The sequence below is a fragment of the Pan paniscus genome, chromosome 10 (assembly GCF_029289425.2).
Source record: "Pan paniscus chromosome 10, NHGRI_mPanPan1-v2.0_pri, whole genome shotgun sequence".
Taxonomy (NCBI): Eukaryota; Metazoa; Chordata; class Mammalia; order Primates; family Hominidae; genus Pan; species Pan paniscus.
The window spans coordinates 2270640-2287991 of NC_073259.2; positions in this window are offsets into that span (position 1 = coordinate 2270640).

Consider the following 17352-nt stretch of genomic DNA (forward strand, 5'->3'; position numbering starts at 1 on the left):
GGAAATATCTACACCGCTATCTCTATAAACATGGAAATATCTACACCGTGATCTGTATAAACATGGAAATATTTACACCGCTATCTGTATAAGCATGGAAATTTCTAAACCGTTATCTGTATAAATATGGAAATAACTACACCGCTATCTCTATAAACATGGAAATATCTACACCACCATCTGTATAAACATGGAAATACCTATACAGTCATCTGTGTAAACATGGAAATATCTACACCACCATCTGTATAAACATGGAAATATCTTCAATGCCATCTGTATACACATGGAAATACCTACAGGGCAATCTGTGTATAGATGGAAACATCAACACCGCCATCGGTACAAACATGGAAATATCTACACTGCTATCTCAATAAACATGGAAATATCTACACTGCGGTCTGTATAAACATGGAAATACCTACACTGGTATCTGTATAAACATAGAAATATCAACACAATGATCTGTATAAACATGGAAATATCTACACCGCTATCTGTATAAACATGGAAATATCTGCACCGCTATCTCTATAAACATGGAAATATCTACAAAGACATCTGTATAAACATGGAAATACCTACACAGTCATGTGTAGGAACATTTAAATATCTACACTGCCATCTGTATAAACAAAGAAATATCTACAAAGCCCTCTGTATATATATGGAAGTATCTGCATAGGCATCTGTGTAAACATGGAAATATCTGCACCGCTATCTGTATAAACATGGAAATACCTACACCGCTGTCTCTATAAACATGGAAATATGTACACCGCTATGTGTATAAACATGGAAATATCTCCACTGCTCTCTGTATAAACATGGAAATATCTCCACCGTTATCTGTATAAACATGGAAATATCTACAGCGCCATCTCTAAAAACATTGAAATATCTACACTGCCATCTGTAAAAACATGGAAATAACTACACCGCCAACTGTATAAGCATGGAAATATCTACACCACCATCTGTATAAACATGGAAATACCTACAATACCATCTGTATACACATGGAAATATCTACACAGACATCTGTATAAATATGGAAATAACTACACAGCCATCTGTATAAACATGCAAATATCTACACTGCCATCTGTAGAAAGATGGAAATATCTACACCGCTATCTCTATAAATATGGAAATATCTACACCGCCATCTCTATAAACATGAAAATATCTACACTGCCATCTCCATAAAGATGGAGGTATCTACTCTGCCATGTGTATAAACACGGAAATATCTACACCACTATCTGTGAAAACATGGGAATATCTACACCGCTATCTGTTTAAACATGGAAATATCTACACGGCCATCTGTGTATAGATGGAAATATCAACACCGCCATCTGTAGAAACATGGAAATATCTACACCGCTATCTCTATAAACATGGAAATATCTGCACTGCCATCTGTAAAAACATGGAAATACGTATACAGTCATCTGTATAAACATGGAAATATCTACAATGCCATCTGTATACACATGGAAATATCTACACAGCCATCTGTATAAACATGTAAATATCAACACTGCTATCTCTATAAACATGGAAATATCTACACCGCCATCTCTATAAACATGCAATTATCTACACTGCCATCTCCATAAACATGGAACTAACTACTCTGCCATCTGTATAAACATGGAAACATCTAAACCGCCATCTGTGTGAATAAGGAAATATCTACAATGACATCTGTACAAAAATATAAATATCTGCACCGCGAGCTGTATAAACATGGAAATATCTACATCGCTATCTGTATAAACGTGGAAATACCGACACCGCTGTCGGTATAAACATGGAAATATCTACAACGCCATCTATATAAACATGGAAATATCTACACCGCTATGTCTATAAACATGGAAATACCTACACCGCTATCCCAATAAACATGGAAATATCTACACCGCTATCTGTATAAACATGGAAATATCTACACTGCTATCTGTATAAACATGGAAATATCTACACCGCGATCTGTATAAACATGGAAATATCTACAACACGATCTGTATAAACATGGAAATATCTTCACCACGATCTGTATAAACATGGAAATATCTACACCGCTATCTGTAAAAACATGGTAATATCTACACCACCATCTATATAAACATGGAAATATCTACACCACCATCTGTATAAACATGGAAATATCTACAATGCCATCTGTAGAAAGATGGAAATATCTACACCGCAATCTGTGTAAACATGGAAATATCTACACCGATATCTGTAAAAACATGGAAACATCTACACCGCTATCTCTATAAACATGGAAATATCTACACCGCGATCTGTATAAACATGGAAATATCTACACCGCGATCTGTATAAACATGGAAATATCTACACCGCTATCTGTATAAACATGGAAATATCTACACAGCTATCACTATAAACATGGAAAATCTACACCGCCATCTGTATAAACATGGAAATACCTACAAAGTCATCTGTATAAACATGGAAATATCTACACAGCCATCTGTATAAACATGGAAATATCTACACAACCATCTGTATATACATGGAAATATCTACACCGCTATCTGTATAAACATGGAAATAACTACACCGCTATTAGTATAAACAAGGAAATATCTACACCGTGATCTGTATAAACATGGAAATATCTACACCGCTATCTCTATAAACATGGAAATATCTACACCCCTATCTGTATAAGCATGGAAATATCCACACCGCTATCTCTATAAACATGGAAAAATCAACACCGCTATCTCTATGAACATGGAAATATCTACACCGAAATCTCTATAAACATGGAAATATCTACACCACGATCAGAATAAACACGGAAATATCTGCACCGCTATCTGTATAAACATGGAAATATCTCCACTGCTATCTCTATAAACATCGAAATATCTACTCCGCCATCTGTATAAACATGGAAATACTTACAAAGTTATCTGTATAAACATGGAAATAACTACACCGCCATCTGTGTAACCATGGAAATATCTAAACAGCCATGTGTATATACATGGAAATAACTACACCGCTATCTATATAAACATGGAAATAACTACACCGCTATCTGTATAAACATGGAAATATCTACACCGCCATCTACATATCCATGGAAATATCTGCGCTGCCATCTGTATAAACATGGAAATATCTACACGGTCATCTGTGTATAGATGGAAATATCAACACCGTCATCTCTACAAACATGGAAATATCTGCACCGCTATTTGTATAAACATGAAAATATCTACACCGCTGTCTGTATAAACATGGAAATATCTACACCGCTATCTGTATAAACATGGAAATATCTACACCGCTATCTCTATAAACATGGAAATATCTACACCGTGATCTGTATAAACATGGAAATATTTACACCGCTATCTGTATAAGCATGGAAATTTCTAAACCGTTATCTGTATAAATATGGAAATAACTACACCGCTATCTCTATAAACATGGAAATATCTACACCACCATCTGTATAAACATGGAAATACCTATACAGTCATCTGTGTAAACATGGAAATATCTACACCACCATCTGTATAAACATGGAAATATCTTCAATGCCATCTGTATACACATGGAAATACCTACAGGGCAATCTGTGTATAGATGGAAACATCAACACCGCCATCGGTACAAACATGGAAATATCTACACTGCTATCTCAATAAACATGGAAATATCTACACTGCGGTCTGTATAAACATGGAAATACCTACACTGGTATCTGTATAAACATAGAAATATCAACACAATGATCTGTATAAACATGGAAATATCTACACCGCTATCTGTATAAACATGGAAATATCTGCACCGCTATCTCTATAAACATGGAAATATCTACAAAGACATCTGTATAAACATGGAAATACCTACACAGTCATGTGTAGGAACATTTAAATATCTACACTGCCATCTGTATAAACAAAGAAATATCTACAAAGCCCTCTGTATATATATGGAAGTATCTGCATAGGCATCTGTGTAAACATGGAAATATCTGCACCGCTATCTGTATAAACATGGAAATACCTACACCGCTGTCTCTATAAACATGGAAATATGTACACCGCTATGTGTATAAACATGGAAATATCTCCACTGCTCTCTGTATAAACATGGAAATATCTCCACCGTTATCTGTATAAACATGGAAATATCTACAGCGCCATCTCTAAAAACATTGAAATATCTACACTGCCATCTGTAAAAACATGGAAATAACTACACCGCCAACTGTATAAGCATGGAAATATCTACACCACCATCTGTATAAACATGGAAATACCTACAATACCATCTGTATACACATGGAAATATCTACACAGACATCTGTATAAATATGGAAATAACTACACGGCCATCTGTATAAACATGCAAATATCTACACTGCCATCTGTAGAAAGATGGAAATATCTACACCGCTATCTCTATAAATATGGAAATATCTACACCGCCATCTCTATAAACATGAAAATATCTACACTGCCATCTCCATAAAGATGGAGGTATCTACTCTGCCATGTGTATAAACACGGAAATATCTACACCACTATCTGTGAAAACATGGGAATATCTACACCGCTATCTGTTTAAACATGGAAATATCTACACGGCCATCTGTGTATAGATGGAAATATCAACACCGCCATCTGTAGAAACATGGAAATATCTACACCGCTATCTCTATAAACATGGAAATATCTGCACTGCCATCTGTAAAAACATGGAAATACGTATACAGTCATCTGTATAAACATGGAAATATCTACAATGCCATCTGTATACACATGGAAATATCTACACAGCCATCTGTATAAACATGTAAATATCAACACTGCTATCTCTATAAACATGGAAATATCTACACCGCCATCTCTATAAACATGCAATTATCTACACTGCCATCTCCATAAACATGGAACTAACTACTCTGCCATCTGTATAAACATGGAAACATCTAAACCGCCATCTGTGAGAATAAGGAAATATCTACAATGACATCTGTACAAAAATATAAATATCTGCACCGCGAGCTGTATAAACATGGAAATATCTACATCGCAATCTGTATAAACGTGGAAATACCGACACCGCTGTCGGTATAAACATGGAAATATCTACAACGCCATCTATATAAACATGGAAATATCTACACCGCTATGTCTATAAACATGGAAATACCTACACCGCTATCCCAATAAACATGGAAATATCTACACCGCTATCTGTATAAACATGGAAATATCTACACTGCTATCTGTATAAACATGGAAATATCTACACCGCGATCTGTATAAACATGGAAATATCTACAACACGATCTGTATAAACATGGAAATATCTTCACCACGATCTGTATAAACATGGAAATATCTACACCGCTATCTGTAAAAACATGGTAATATCTACACCACCATCTATATAAACATGGAAATATCTACACCACCATCTGTATAAACATGGAAATATCTACAATGCCATCTGTAGAAAGATGGAAATATCTACACCGCAATCTGTGTAAACATGGAAATATCTACACCGATATCTGTAAAAACATGGAAATATCTTCACCGCTATCTCTATAAACATGGAAATATCTACACCGCGATCTGTATAAACATGGAAATATCTACACCGCGATCTGTATAAACATGGAAATATCTACACCGCTATCTGTATAAACATGGAAATATCTACACAGCTATGACTATAAACATGGAAAATCTACACCGCCATCTGTATAAACATGGAAATATCTACAATGCCATCTATAGAAAGATGGAAATATCTACACCGCAATCTGTGTAAACATGGAAATATCTACACCGATATCTGTAAAAACATGGAAATATCTACACCGCTATCTCTATAAACATGGAAATATCTACACCGCGATCTGTATAAACATGGAAATATCTACACCGCGATCTGTAGAAACATGGAAATATCTACACCGCTATCTGTATAAACATGGAAATATCTACACAGCTATCACTATAAACATGGAAAATCTACACCGCCATCTGTATAAACATGGAAATACCTACAAAGTCATCTGTATAAACATGGAAATATCTACACAGCCATCTGTATAAACATGGAAATATCTACACAACCATCTGTATATACATGGAAATATCTACACCGCTATCTGTATAAACATGGAAATAACTACACCGCTATTAGTATAAACAAGGAAATATCTACACCGTGATCTGTATAAACATGGAAATATCTACACCGCTATCTCTATAAACATGGAAATATCTACACCCCTATCTGTATAAGCATGGAAATATCCACACCGCTATCTCTATAAACATGGAAAAATCAACACTGCTATCTCTATGAACATGGAAATATCTACACCGAAATCTCTATAAACATGGAAATATCTACACCACGATCAGAATAAACACGGAAATATCTGCACCGCTATCTGTATAAACATGGAAATATCTCCACTGCTATCTCTATAAACATCGAAATATCTACTCCGCCATCTGTATAAACATGGAAATACTTACAAAGTTATCTGTATAAACATGGAAATAACTACACCGCCATCTGTGTAACCATGGAAATATCTAAACAGCCATGTGTATATACATGGAAATAACTACACCGCTATCTATATAAACATGGAAATAACTACACCGCTATCTGTATAAACATGGAAATATCTACACCGCCATCTACATATCCATGGAAATATCTGCGCTGCCATCTGTATAAACATGGAAATATCTACACGGTCATCTGTGTATAGATGGAAATATCAACACCGTCATCTCTACAAACATGGAAATATCGGCACCGCTATTTGTATAAACATGAAAATATCTGCACCGCTGTCTGTATAAACATGGAAATATCTACACCGCTATCTGTATAAACATGGAAATATCTACACCGCTATCTGTATAAACATGGAAATATCTACACCGCTATCTCTATAAACATGGAAATATCTACACCGTGATCTGTATAAACATGGAAATATTTACACCGCTATCTGTATAAGCATGGAAATTTCTAAACCGTTATCTGTATAAATATGGAAATAACTACACCGCTATCTCTATAAACATGGAAATATCTACACCACCATCTGTATAAACATGGAAATACCTATACAGTCATCTGTGTAAACATGGAAATATCTACACCACCATCTGTATAAACATGGAAATATCTTCAATGCCATCTGTATACACATGGAAATACCTACAGGGCAATCTGTGTATAGATGGAAACATCAACACCGCCATCTGTACAAACATGGAAATATCTACACTGCTATCTCAATAAACATGGAAATATCTACACTGCGGTCTGTATAAACATGGAAATACCTACACTGGTATCTGTATAAACATAGAAATATCAACACAATGATCTGTATAAACATGGAAATATCTACACCGCTATCTGTATAAACATGGAAATATCTGCACCGCTATCTCTATAAACATGGAAATATCTACAAAGACATCTGTATAAACATGGAAATACCTACACAGTCATGTGTAGGAACATTTAAATATCTACACTGCCATCTGTATAAACAAAGAAATATCTACAAAGCCCTCTGTATATATATGGAAGTATCTGCATAGGCATCTGTGTAAACATGGAAATATCTGCACCGCTATCTGTATAAACATGGAAATACCTACACCGCTGTCTCTATAAACATGGAAATATGTACACCGCTATGTGTATAAACATGGAAATATCTCCACTGCTCTCTGTATAAACATGGAAATATCTCCACCGTTATCTGTATAAACATGGAAATATCTACAGCGCCATCTCTAAAAACATTGAAATATCTACACTGCCATCTGTAAAAACATGGAAATAACTACACCGCCAACTGTATAAGCATGGAAATATCTACACCACCATCTGTATAAACATGGAAATACCTACAATACCATCTGTATACACATGCAAATATCTACACAGACATCTGTATAAATATGGAAATAACTACACGGCCATCTGTATAAACATGCAAATATCTACACTGCCATCTGTAGAAAGATGGAAATATCTACACCGCTATCTCTATAAATATGGAAATATCTACACCGCCATCTCTATAAACATGAAAATATCTACACTGCCATCTCCATAAAGATGGAGGTATCTACTCTGCCATGTGTATAAACACGGAAATATCTACACCACTATCTGTGAAAACATGGGAATATCTACACCGCTATCTGTTTAAACATGGAAATATCTACACGGCCATCTGTGTATAGATGGAAATATCAACACCGCCATCTGTAGAAACATGGAAATATCTACACCGCTATCTCTATAAACATGGAAATATCTGCACTGCCATCTGTAAAAACATGGAAATACGTATACAGTCATCTGTATAAACATGGAAATATCTACAATGCCATCTGTATACACATGGAAATATCTACAAAGCCATCTGTATAAACATGGAAATATCAACACTGCTATCTCTATAAACATGGAAATATCTACACCGCCATCTCTATAAACATGCAATTATCTACACTGCCATCTCCATAAACATGGAACTAACTACTCTGCCATCTGTATAAACATGGAAACATCTAAACCGCCATCTGTGTGAATAAGGAAATATCTACAATGACATCTGTACAAAAATATAAATATCTGCACCGCGAGCTGTATAAACATGGAAATATCTACATCGCTATCTGTATAAACGTGGAAATACCGACACCACTGTCGGTATAAACATGGAAATATCTACAACGCCATCTATATAAACATGGAAATATCTACACCGCTATGTCTATAAACATGGAAATACCTACACCGCTATCCCAATAAACATGGAAATATCTACACCGCTATCTGTATAAACATGGAAATATCTACACTGCTATCTGTATAAACATGGAAATATCTACACCGCGATCTGTATAAACATGGAAATATCTACAACACGATCTGTATAAACATGGAAATATCTTCACCACGATCTGTATAAACATGGAAATATCTACACCGCTATCTGTAAAAACATGGTAATATCTACACCACCATCTATATAAACATGGAAATATCTACACCACCATCTGTATAAACATGGAAATATCTACAATGCCATCTGTAGAAAGATGGAAATATCTACACCGCAATCTGTGTAAACATGGAAATATCTACACCGATATCTGTAAAAACATGGAAATATCTACACCGCTATCTCTATAAACATGGAAATATCTACACCGCGATCTGTATAAACATGGAAATATCTACACCGCGATCTGTATAAACATGGAAATATCTACACCGCTATCTGTATAAACATGGAAATATCTACACAGCTATCACTATAAACATGGAAAATCTACACCGCCATCTGTATAAACATGGAAATACCTACAAAGTCATCTGTATAAACATGGAAATATCTACACAGCCATCTGTATAAACATGGAAATATCTACACAACCATCTGTATATACATGGAAATATCTACACCGCTATCTGTATAAACATGGAAATAACTACACCGCTATTAGTATAAACAAGGAAATATCTACACCGTGATCTGTATAAACATGGAAATATCTACACCGCTATCTCTATAAACATGGAAATATCTACACCCCTATCTGTATAAGCATGGAAATATCCACACCGCTATCTCTATAAACATGGAAAAATCAACACCGCTATCTCTATGAACATGGAAATATCTACACCGAAATCTCTATAAACATGGAAATATCTACACCACGATCAGAATAAACACGGAAATATCTGCACCGCTATCTGTATAAACATGGAAATATCTCCACTGCTATCTCTATAAACATCGAAATATCTACTCCGCCATCTGTATAAACATGGAAATACTTACAAAGTTATCTGTATAAACATGGAAACAACTACACCGCCATCTGTGTAACCATGGAAATATCTAAACAGCCATGTGTATATACATGGAAATAACTACACCGCTATCTATATAAACATGGAAATAACTACACCGCTATCTGTATAAACATGGAAATATCTACACCGCCATCTACATATCCATGGAAATATCTGTGCTGCCATCTGTATAAACATGGAAATATCTACACGGTCATCTGTGTATAGATGGAAATATCAACACCGTCATCTCTACAAACATGGAAATATCTGCACCGCTATTTGTATAAACATGAAAATATCTACACCGCTGTCTGTATAAACATGGAAATATCTACACCGCTATCTGTATAAACATGGAAATATCTACACCGCTATCTCTATAAACATGGAAATATCTACACCGTGATCTGTATAAACATGGAAATATTTACACCGCTATCTGTATAAGCATGGAAATTTCTAAACCGTTATCTGTATAAATATGGAAATAACTACACCGCTATCTCTATAAACATGGAAATATCTACACCACCATCTGTATAAACATGGAAATACCTATACAGTCATCTGTGTAAACATGGAAATATCTACACCACCATCTGTATAAACATGGAAATACCTACAATACCATCTGTATACACATGCAAATATCTACACAGACATCTGTATAAATATGGAAATAACTACACGGCCATCTGTATAAACATGCAAATATCTACACTGCCATCTGTAGAAAGATGGAAATATCTACACCGCTATCTCTATAAATATGGAAATATCTACACCGCCATCTCTATAAACATGAAAATATCTACACTGCCATCTCCATAAAGATGGAGGTATCTACTCTGCCATGTGTATAAACACGGAAATATCTACACCACTATCTGTGAAAACATGGGAATATCTACACCGCTATCTGTTTAAACATGGAAATATCTACACGGCCATCTGTGTATAGATGGAAATATCAACACCGCCATCTGTAGAAACATGGAAATATCTACACCGCTATCTCTATAAACATGGAAATATCTGCACTGCCATCTGTAAAAACATGGAAATACGTATACAGTCATCTGTATAAACATGGAAATATCTACAATGCCATCTGTATACACATGGAAATATCTACAAAGCCATCTGTATAAACATGGAAATATCAACACTGCTATCTCTATAAACATGGAAATATCTACACCGCCATCTCTATAAACATGCAATTATCTACACTGCCATCTCCATAAACATGGAACTAACTACTCTGCCATCTGTATAAACATGGAAACATCTAAACCGCCATCTGTGTGAATAAGGAAATATCTACAATGACATCTGTACAAAAATATAAATATCTGCACCGCGAGCTGTATAAACATGGAAATATCTACATCGCTATCTGTATAAACGTGGAAATACCGACACCACTGTCGGTATAAACATGGAAATATCTACAACGCCATCTATATAAACATGGAAATATCTACACCGCTATGTCTATAAACATGGAAATACCTACACCGCTATCCCAATAAACATGGAAATATCTACACCGCTATCTGTATAAACATGGAAATATCTACACTGCTATCTGTATAAACATGGAAATATCTACACCGCGATCTGTATAAACATGGAAATATCTACAACACGATCTGTATAAACATGGAAATATCTTCACCACGATCTGTATAAACATGGAAATATCTACACCGCTATCTGTAAAAACATGGTAATATCTACACCACCATCTATATAAACATGGAAATATCTACACCACCATCTGTATAAACATGGAAATATCTACAATGCCATCTGTAGAAAGATGGAAATATCTACACCGCAATCTGTGTAAACATGGAAATATCTACACCGATATCTGTAAAAACATGGAAATATCTACACCGCTATCTCTATAAACATGGAAATATCTACACCGCGATCTGTATAAACATGGAAATATCTACACCGCGATCTGTATAAACATGGAAATATCTACACCGCTATCTGTATAAACATGGAAATATCTACACAGCTATCACTATAAACATGGAAAATCTACACCGCCATCTGTATAAACATGGAAATACCTACAAAGTCATCTGTATAAACATGGAAATATCTACACAGCCATCTGTATAAACATGGAAATATCTACACAACCATCTGTATATACATGGAAATATCTACACCGCTATCTGTATAAACATGGAAATAACTACACCGCTATTAGTATAAACAAGGAAATATCTACACCGTGATCTGTATAAACATGGAAATATCTACACCGCTATCTCTATAAACATGGAAATATCTACACCCCTATCTGTATAAGCATGGAAATATCCACACCGCTATCTCTATAAACATGGAAAAATCAACACCGCTATCTCTATGAACATGGAAATATCTACACCGAAATCTCTATAAACATGGAAATATCTACACCACGATCAGAATAAACACGGAAATATCTGCACCGCTATCTGTATAAACATGGAAATATCTCCACTGCTATCTCTATAAACATCGAAATATCTACTCCGCCATCTGTATAAACATGGAAATACTTACAAAGTTATCTGTATAAACATGGAAATAACTACACCGCCATCTGTGTAACCATGGAAATATCTAAACAGCCATGTGTATATACATGGAAATAACTACACCGCTATCTATATAAACATGGAAATAACTACACCGCTATCTGTATAAACATGGAAATATCTACACCGCCATCTACATATCCATGGAAATATCTGTGCTGCCATCTGTATAAACATGGAAATATCTACACGGTCATCTGTGTATAGATGGAAATATCAACACCGTCATCTCTACAAACATGGAAATATCTGCACCGCTATTTGTATAAACATGAAAATATCTACACCGCTGTCTGTATAAACATGGAAATATCTACACCGCTATCTGTATAAACATGGAAATATCTACACCGCTATCTCTATAAACATGGAAATATCTACACCGTGATCTGTATAAACATGGAAATATTTACACCGCTATCTGTATAAGCATGGAAATTTCTAAACCGTTATCTGTATAAATATGGAAATAACTACACCGCTATCTCTATAAACATGGAAATATCTACACCACCATCTGTATAAACATGGAAATACCTATACAGTCATCTGTGTAAACATGGAAATATCTACACCACCATCTGTATAAACATGGAAATATCTTCAATGCCATCTGTATACACATGGAAATACCTACAGGGCAATCTGTGTATAGATGGAAACATCAACACCGCCATCTGTACAAACATGGAAATATCTACACTGCTATCTCAATAAACATGGAAATATCTACACTGCGGTCTGTATAAACATGGAAATACCTACACTGGTATCTGTATAAACATAGAAATATCAACACAATGATCTGTATAAACATGGAAATATCTACACCGCTATCTGTATAAACATGGAAATATCTGCACCGCTATCTCTATAAACATGGAAATATCTACAAAGACATCTGTATAAACATGGAAATACCTACACAGTCATGTGTAGGAACATTTAAATATCTACACTGCCATCTGTATAAACAAAGAAATATCTACAAAGCCCTCTGTATATATATGGAAGTATCTGCATAGGCATCTGTGTAAACATGGAAATATCTGCACCGCTATCTGTATAAACATGGAAATACCTACACCGCTGTCTCTATAAACATGGAAATATGTACACCGCTATGTGTATAAACATGGAAATATCTCCACTGCTCTCTGTATAAACATGGAAATATCTCCACCGTTATCTGTATAAACATGGAAATATCTACAGCGCCATCTCTAAAAACATTGAAATATCTACACTGCCATCTGTAAAAACATGGAAATAACTACACCGCCAACTGTATAAGCATGGAAATATCTACACCACCATCTGTATAAACATGGAAATACCTACAATACCATCTGTATACACATGCAAATATCTACACAGACATCTGTATAAATATGGAAATAACTACACGGCCATCTGTATAAACATGCAAATATCTACACTGCCATCTGTAGAAAGATGGAAATATCTACACCGCTATCTCTATAAATATGGAAATATCTACACCGCCATCTCTATAAACATGAAAATATCTACACTGCCATCTCCATAAAGATGGAGGTATCTACTCTGCCATGTGTATAAACACGGAAATATCTACACCACTATCTGTGAAAACATGGGAATATCTACACCGCTATCTGTTTAAACATGGAAATATCTACACGGCCATCTGTGTATAGATGGAAATATCAACACCGCCATCTGTAGAAACATGGAAATATCTACACCGCTATCTCTATAAACATGGAAATATCTGCACTGCCATCTGTAAAAACATGGAAATACGTATACAGTCATCTGTATAAACATGGAAATATCTACAATGCCATCTGTATACACATGGAAATATCTACAAAGCCATCTGTATAAACATGGAAATATCAACACTGCTATCTCTATAAACATGGAAATATCTACACCGCCATCTCTATAAACATGCAATTATCTACACTGCCATCTCCATAAACATGGAACTAACTACTCTGCCATCTGTATAAACATGGAAACATCTAAACCGCCATCTGTGTGAATAAGGAAATATCTACAATGACATCTGTACAAAAATATAAATATCTGCACCGCGAGCTGTATAAACATGGAAATATCTACATCGCTATCTGTATAAACGTGGAAATACCGACACCACTGTCGGTATAAACATGGAAATATCTACAACGCCATCTATATAAACATGGAAATATCTACACCGCTATGTCTATAAACATGGAAATACCTACACCGCTATCCCAATAAACATGGAAATATCTACACCGCTATCTGTATAAACATGGAAATATCTACACTGCTATCTGTATAAACATGGAAATATCTACACCGCGATCTGTATAAACATGGAAATATCTACAACACGATCTGTATAAACATGGAAATATCTTCACCACGATCTGTATAAACACGGAAATATCTACACCGCTATCTGTAAAAACATGGTAATATCTACACCACCATCTATATAAACATGGAAATATCTACACCACCATCTGTATAAACATGGAAATATCTACAATGCCATCTGTAGAAAGATGGAAATATCTACACCGCAATCTGTGTAAACATGGAAATATCTACACCGATATCTGTAAAAACATGGAAATATCTACACCGCTATCTCTATAAACATGGAAATATCTACACCGCGATCTGTATAAACATGGAAATATCTACACCGCGATCTGTATAAACATGGAAATATCTACACCGCTATCTGTATAAACATGGAAATATCTACACAGCTATCACTATAAACATGGAAAATCTACACCGCCATCTGTATAAACATGGAAATACCTACAAAGTCATCTGTATAAACATGGAAATATCTACACAGCCATCTGTATAAACATGGAAATATCTACACAACCATCTGTATATACATGGAAATATCTACACCGCTATCTGTATAAACATGGAAATAACTACACCGCTATTAGTATAAACAAGGAAATATCTACACCGTGATCTGTATAAACATGGAAATATCTACACCGCTATCTCTATAAACATGGAAATATCTACACCCCTATCTGTATAAGCATGGAAATATCCACACCGCTATCTCTATAAACATGGAAAAATCAACACCGCTATCTCTATGAACATGGAAATATCTACACCGAAATCTCTATAAACATGGAAATATCTACACCACGATCAGAATAAACACGGAAATATCTGCACCGCTATCTGTATAAACATGGAAATATCTCCACTGCTATCTCTATAAACATCGAAATATCTACTCCGCCATCTGTATAAACATGGAAATACTTACAAAGTTATCTGTATAAACATTGAAATAACTACACCGCCATCTGTGTAACCATGGAAATATCTAAACAGCCATGTGTATATACATGGAAATAACTACACCGCTATCTATATAAACATGGAAATAACTACACCGCTATCTGTATAAACATGGAAATATCTACACCGCCATCTACATATCCATGGAAATATCTGTGCTGCCATCTGTATAAACATGGAAATATCTACACGGTCATCTGTGTATAGATGGAAATATCAACACCGTCATCTCTACAAACATGGAAATATCTGCACCGCTATTTGTATAAACATGAAAATATCTACACCGCTGTCTGTATAAACATGGAAATATCTACACCGCTATCTGTATAAACATGGAAATATCTACACCGCTATCTCTATAAACATGGAAATATCTACACCGTGATCTGTATAAACATGGAAATATTTACACCGCTATCTGTATAAGCATGGAAATTTCTAAACCGTTATCTGTATAAATATGGAAATAACTACACCGCTATCTCTATAAACATGGAAATATCTACACCACCATCTGTATAAACATGGAAATACCTATACAGTCATCTGTGTAAACATGGAAATATCTACACCACCATCTGTATAAACATGGAAATATCTTCAATGCCATCTGTATACACATGGAAATACCTACAGGGCAATCTGTGTATAGATGGAAACATCAACACCGCCATCTGTACAAACATGGAAATATCTACACTGCTATCTCAATAAACATGGAAATATCTACACTGCGGTCTGTATAAACATGGAAATACCTACACTGGTATCTGTATAAACATAGAAATATCAACACAATGATCTGTATAAACATGGAAATATCTGCACCGCTATCTCTATAAACATGGAAATATCTACAAAGACATCTGTATAAACATGGAAATACCTACACAGTCATGTGTAGGAACATTTAAATATCTACACTGCCATCTGTATAAACAAAGAAATAGCTACAAAGCCCTCTGTATATATATGGAAGTATCTGCATAGGCATCCGTGTAAACATGGAAATATCTGCACCGCTATCTGTATAAACATGGAAATACCTACACCGCTGTCTCTATAAACATGGAAATATGTACACCGCTATGTGTATAAACATGGAAATATCTCCACTGCTCTCTGTATAAACATGGAAATATCTCCACCGTTATCTGTATAAACGTGGAAATATCTACAGCGCCATCTCTAAAAACATTGAAATATCTACACTGCCATCTGTAAAAACATGGAAATAACTACACCGCCAACTGTATAAGCATGGAAATATCTACACCACCATCTGTATAAACATGGAAATACCTACAATACCATCTGTATACACATGGAAATATCTAAACAGACATCTGTATAAATATGGAAATAACTACACGGCCATCTGTATAAACATGCAAATATCTACACTGCCATCTGTAGAAAGATGGAAATATCTACACCGCTATCTCTATAAATATGGAAATATCTACAC